We start from the raw sequence: 6,160 nt of genomic DNA, 5'->3' as shown, positions 1-6,160 counted from the left end.
TGGCCGTTTGAAATAGACTTTTTCTCGTTTGATATTGAAATCACAATGGATTAAGGATTAGGTGGGAATATGGAGGCCCCTTCGGTGACAATGGGCACGGTCTCGGGGTGGAGACCCCTGTGCGTGCTGTGACACCACAGCCTGAAGCCAGACAGGACACGGCTAGTCCTCCCGTGGCCCAAACAGAAACCGGGAGAGGCAGAAGGCCGGACGGTCACCCCACAGAGGAGAGAGCATCCCTCACGACCCGGGGCCAGAAAGGTTCACAGGCCTCTGGGCCAAATAATGCGCCAAAGCCAGTGCGTTCCCCGGGATGGAGGCCATACCTGTCCCAGTCCAAGGGGAGGCGACCCCCACGGGAGCAGGCGTCAGAGATGTGGGTCGTCCCGGGGAGGGACTCGGGCAAGTGAAACCCGAGGGAGGCAGCGGTGGTCTACTTCAGAGGGGCAGGTTTCTGGTCTTGGGACCGCCAGCCCAGGTGACAATGTGAGGAAGCTGAGGCCCCAGCCGATCCCCAGCGAGAAGTCCTTGTCCTGCAGGGGACTGGCTGGCCCAGTACTGGGAGAGCCCCCAGAGCCCGGAGTCGGCCCTTCCCCAGCCCCATGTGGGGCCCCAGGCAGGTTGGTCAGCTCTGCTCCCCTGATTCAGTGGGTAGGGGCCCTCGGCGGGTGGTGGGGTCCCCCAGGAGGAGGGACCCCGAGCCCCAGGACGCCAAGGTGCACGCCTGCAGGTAGGACAATCCAAAGTCAAGGAGATGGGCTTCCTGACCCAGCTCGTCTTACTAGTGACCCAGGCTGTGCTATTAGCCCCGGTGTCCCCATCTGTGACATGGGGACGTAACGGGCCTTCAGATGGGTTGGCGCATTCCCTGAGACATGAGGTGGAATCGTGGCCTGGTGCCTGGAGGACACAAAGGGCCACCCGGAAGGCTGTCCCAGAGTCCCCCAGGGCACAGGACTCCGGAAGCCTCTCCTTGGCCCCTGCCCGCTGTCCCCCTTCTGGGAACACGCAGCGTTGTTTGCGGAGGAGGTGGAGACGATCCAGGAGGTCAACAGGTCCCACGTGGAGGAAGGTCAGCGCTGGAGGGACAGAAGGACGTGTCCCGTGCCCCCTTCCAGGGCCCGAGCTGTGACGCCCTCTGACCTGACCTGGTGTGGACCCCGCTTCTGTGGTTTCACTCCCTCCCTTCTTCCCTCCCTCCTTCCGTAATTCAGCCGGGGATCTCAGGTGCCTGCCGTGTGCCGACCACCGTGACCTCATCGGTTTGCACGACCCAACGGGTCCCCCACGTGGCATCTACCTTGGCACGGTCTGCATGTTCCTGGCTGTGTTCCCTCTGGCGAGTCTGGGAGGGAGGCCTCTGCACATGTTCCCGGCAAGGAAACACGAGTCCAGAAGGTCCAGACGACCTGCCCCAAGTGCCAGCGTGTGGAGCCTGGACAGAGGGTGGTCCCTGAGCAGAGGAGGACTTGGGCCCACGCAGCCCGGAGGAGGAGGGGGAGCACCGTGGCGGCCTGGAGCTCAGGGCTTCTGGGAGATGGTGTCCTAAGCAGACTGGCTCTGTCCCCAGCGCCGTCGGGGTACCCGCGCTCCCTGGGGCACGTGGCCCTGGCTGGCAGGAGAGGAGGTGCCTCTGGGGCAGGACACAGCCCTCAGGCAGAGCGGAGGGTCGCAAGTGCTCCCCAAGGGGCAGGTGGACTCGGGCGCCCTGAGGTGGCATCACCGGGACAGCAGTGCCTGCGGCTGGGGTCCCCATACCTGTCCCCTCCTTGGGCCCAGCAAAGGCCCGTCTGCATGGCGTTTCCCCCCAAACACAAAGTCTGGGCCAGGAACCACCCTCTTCAAGGCCTTGCCCCCATTCTCTCTGCCCACCTCAAGTTACAAAAATGGACAATAGTTCAGGTGGTGGTGGATGCCCAGAGATGTTTGTGTTTGTGACCCACGTTGTGACGTCGCTGTGTCCGGCCGGCCGTGGAGTCGCAGAGAAGCAGGTGGAACATCTGGCAGCCACCAGGACCCGGCCCTGCAGGGGGCGGGGCTTGGCTCCAGTGGAAGGTTGGTGACCCGCCCACCGTTCAGTTCTGCAGCCCCCGCTCCCCGAGCCTCATCATTGCTGCTCCGTGAAGCTGCTACTGTTTGCTTTTCGGGGCTGTGACTTGTCTGAACTGCGTAAGGTCTGTTTCCTTTGTTGTGTGTGGCCCCTGGAGTCCCTGTGCGGCCAACTCAGGGGTCACTCAGCGGCCGGGGAGATAGGTCGCCCGCGTCTCTAAGTTATAGAGAGGAGGTTCCCACAACCTTGCCCTCGGGTTCGAATAACGTTGGAGCGGCTCAGAGAACTCAGACAAGCCTGTCACCTCCTAGATCGCCCGTTTGTCACACAGGACAGCACTCGGGACCAGCCGGGCGGAAGGGATGGGGAGCACAGGGCAAGGTGCAGCGGAGGCTCGGAGCCCCCCTGCTCTCTGCCCATCATCTGTGCTCCTGACCGATCGGGTCCTTCCTCCCAGCTCATCTCGTAACGCCAGCCAAAGACCCTGAGGGCAGCCAAACTAACCCTCAAGCAACAGGGACGGACGTCCCTGACGTCAGCAAGACCCCGCGGGATTGACCCCAAGACAGCGATCGACCCGACCTTCACTGTCCACCTCAAGTACCCATGACCATTGTCCTAGATTGTCCTCATGTAAAATCCTAGGAAACAAATAAAACTTCACAAGAGATGGGAGGGCACCTGTCATGATCTCGCAGCTTGTGAGTTCGAGCCCCTCACCAGCCTCTGTACTAACAGCTCCGAGCCTGGATCCTGCTTCCGATTCTGTGTCTCCCTCTCTCTGCCCCTTCCCTGCTCATACTCTGTCTCTCCTGTCTCAGAAATAAATAAACATGACAAAAATTTTTTAAAGTAAAAAAAGAAAGAAAAAGAGAGAGCGAGAACCACCACCAGGACTGTCTGCAGCACCTTGAGATGTCAGCCCCCCGTCTTCCCAGCACCGGCCTCACCGAAATGGATCCTTTCTTGAGTCACCACCCTTTCCTGTGTCTCTCTGCCCTTGGCTTTTGTCAGCGGTGAGTGGTCGAATCTGGTCTGTTGGGACCCTCGAAGCTAGTGCCCGTGCACACTCGGGCCCCGTGACAGTAACCGAGCATGTCACACTGTCTGCTATCTCCACGTGTTCACCAGGCGGATGGGCGTTCGGGGAGGCTTCATGACACGGGCACGATTGATTGGATCACTGGTCACTGGGGACCGAACGCCGTCTCCGGCCCCTCTCCCTCCCCAGAGGTGGGGGGAGGAGATGGAAAGTTCCAGCCATGTCATCGCAGGGTTGGCTCCCCCAGCAGCCAGCCTCCTCCCTCAGGTAGAGTCCAAAAGCCACCCATGAACACAGCAAAAGGCAGTGTCACGGTTTTCATCACTCGGGAAATTGGGGAAATCTGTGCCAGAAACAGGGGCGAAGACCAAATATATATTTACCGTGAAGCACAGTATCACGGTGCGTATTCAGTGGTGCACAACCGATGCCGACTTCTCCCTGCCCTGAGTCGGCCTCCACTGCTGCCTCCAGGAGCCCTGGCCCAGCCATGCCCCAGGGTCCATGCACCTGGACCCCGGGGTGGAGTCTGCGGTCCAGGCCAGCTGGGTGGGGTGGGTATAGTCACTGGCCATCTTGTCCCCAGATGTCCAACCCACCTTGCCTCGCACCGTGAGGCCTGCCTGGCAGGGGCGGGCGTGGTTCTGAGGCTCAGGAGAGGTTTGGTTCCCAGAGCAGTTGGCAGAGGTGGGAACATGGCTGACCAGCCAGGTGGGGAGCGGTTGGATTCATGCACATCACCGGTCCGTCTGGATCATCTACAGGTGCTGAGTGCGGGTCCCTGGCCACACCTGGCCTCCGCACGACCCATCCGGCCCTGTGGAGGGAGGCCTGTGTACCTGGGGCACCTCCCCTCCACCTACCCCTGGGGGTGAGCCTGGGCCGTGGCCACACTGATGCACTTCCCCGTCTGACCCCCAGGGACAGAGGGACCCTGAGGAATGGCAAGGACTGGCCCAGGACAAGTGAGGTGTGCAGGGTCCAAGGAAGAGGGCTGGTCTCCAGTCCTAGGCCAGCCTCTACCCCCCATGGAGTTCCCCCTGGGAATGAGAGCCCCTGAGATGCTCGGGGGTCCCTATGCACCCGATCCGTGTGAGGCTGTGACCTCTGGGCATCTCCAGAAAGGCGTGCACACACACTCACTCACACACACACACACACACACACACACACACACACACATTCTGACTGTCCCATTGGAGATCAGAGGGGAGTCCACACTGGGAGGGTGTGGGTAATAGGGGGAAAGAAGAGAAAGGCTGGAGGCAGTGGGGCCATGGGGCAGGGACATCAGGATTCCTGGCAATAGCCCGGGACCCACAGCATAGGGAGGGCAGATGTGCCAGTTGAGGGTCAGGGGGTCCCCAAGGTGTCCGGGGGGATTGCCAGGAACTAGGGGAGGACGGGGTCTGGGGTCCTGTGTCCACCACGCTGGGCCCCTGGAGCTAGGAAGTATGGACGGGACTACAGCACAGAAGGACTCAGCTTCCTCCTCCTAAACTGGGCTGCGTCGACAGTGTCCCAAGGGTCCCACAGGCTCATAGACGACTCTGTGTCCTAGGATCTTCATCCCTGGCCCTCTGTTCTCCCCTCCTGGGAAAATGCTTCCTACTCCCTCAATGTCCTTCTGAGCAGAGGGCAGCCTGGGGGCTTGGAGGACCGAGGACCTGGGTTTGCAGCACGTGGCCGAGCAGCAGCCCCTGGTGTGGGGACCGAGGTCAAGACTCTCCTTGATGGAGCCTCGGGCCCTCATTAGGAAGTAGTTGCCCAGGCAGTGCCCTGGCTGGGCCGAGGAGGCCTCCTGAGGGAGCTGAGCACCGAGCCTGGGGAGGGTCACGGGCCACAATGGAGGCTTCTGAGGGTTGTCACCTGGACCGTAGAGCCCACAAGCCCTGCTCCCGTGAGACACACAGAGACAGACAGAGTCCGAGGCAGAGACAGAGAATGGACCCACGAGAGAGGAAACCAGAAATTCCATGAATCGGCCCAGAAATGACACCCGGTCATCATATTCTAGCCCTTAGAACCCGGTCACACGGGCCGTCCACCCGGGAGGGGAGGGGGTGACAGAAGCACGTGGGACCAGGATTCGGGAGGGCGGGGAGCCACAGTGGGGACCACCCATCACGTAGGCCCAGACCAGGCTCTGGGACCTGAGCCCAAATGTAATGGGGCCCCTGGAGTGCATGTCCGGAGGGCACAGGCTGTGAACGACTTCACCTCCACCTTCCCCCGGGCCTGGGACCCAGGCAGGAGGGGTGGCTGTACCTGGACCCGGAGCAGACCCAGGCCCGCATGAGTGTGTTCAGTGCCAGGCCCACCCCTTCCTCATCCTTCCACACTCACGTGTGCCCACGAGCCTCATGGGATAGCGGGCACGGGACGTGTCTACAGGTGGCTCCCTAATGGCGCCCCTACAAGTAGATGCCACAAGGACCCCACTGTGCAGACGGGTGACCGGGGGCCCCGGGAGGCACAGTGCAGGGTCCCAGCAATGGTCAGGGGGAAAACCCAGGTCTGAACCCAGCTCTGTGGCCCCAAAGCCACGGCCCCGATGCACCAGGCTTCGCGGGGACGTGTCTGGGCTGTGTTGGTGTCACTGTAGGGACAGGGCATGGGGTGGAGGGGAGCCCCTTTGCAGCCTGGGAGGGGCTCTTGTAGGAGCAGGAAGCCGGGTAAGGGGACCCCAGGAAGTGACCTCACCTCCCTGGTAACAGACCCCAACAGAACTCGGAACCCCGGTCACCAGGCACCCACCTTCTGGAGACAGCGCCCGACTGGGCTCATTCGTTGGGACATCTTTGCCTGACGAACATGTTCTCCTGTTGTGTGCCCGTGTCCCGCGGCTGCCGGCTCGGGGGAGCCCGAGGCCGCGACCCTTCCCGACCTGGGAGACAGTGGGTCAGGTCGTGCACAGGACGCCTCAGGTCTCTAGCTCGCAGGGACCCAAAGGTAACACAGGAGACCCAGAGACATCCAGTCCAACCCGACACCGCTCTGATCTGACCTGTGCGGCCCCACGTCCCCTCCCGTGTGTGTGTGTGTGTGTGTGTGTGTGTGTGTGTGTG

The 6,160-nt window shown here is 61.8% G+C and overlaps 1 long non-coding RNA gene across 1 annotated transcript; it reads right to left on the bottom strand.

Annotated features, from left to right (window-relative positions):
* Positions 1 to 3,401: 3,401 nt before the first annotated feature.
* Positions 3,402 to 5,915, bottom strand: LOC123383624. Its single transcript, XR_006593530.1, has 2 exons — positions 5,850 to 5,915; positions 3,402 to 3,909 (listed from the first exon to the last, which is right to left on the bottom strand). It is a non-coding gene; the product is annotated as an uncharacterized LOC123383624 (long non-coding RNA).
* Positions 5,916 to 6,160: the final 245 nt, after the last annotated feature.

This window comes from Felis catus (assembly GCF_018350175.1).
Source record: "Felis catus isolate Fca126 chromosome D4 unlocalized genomic scaffold, F.catus_Fca126_mat1.0 chrD4_random_Un_scaffold_56, whole genome shotgun sequence".
NCBI lineage: Eukaryota > Metazoa > Chordata > Mammalia > Carnivora > Felidae > Felis > Felis catus.
The sequence above is the reverse complement of the archived record's forward strand: the minus strand, read 5'-3'. Positions and strand labels throughout refer to the sequence as shown.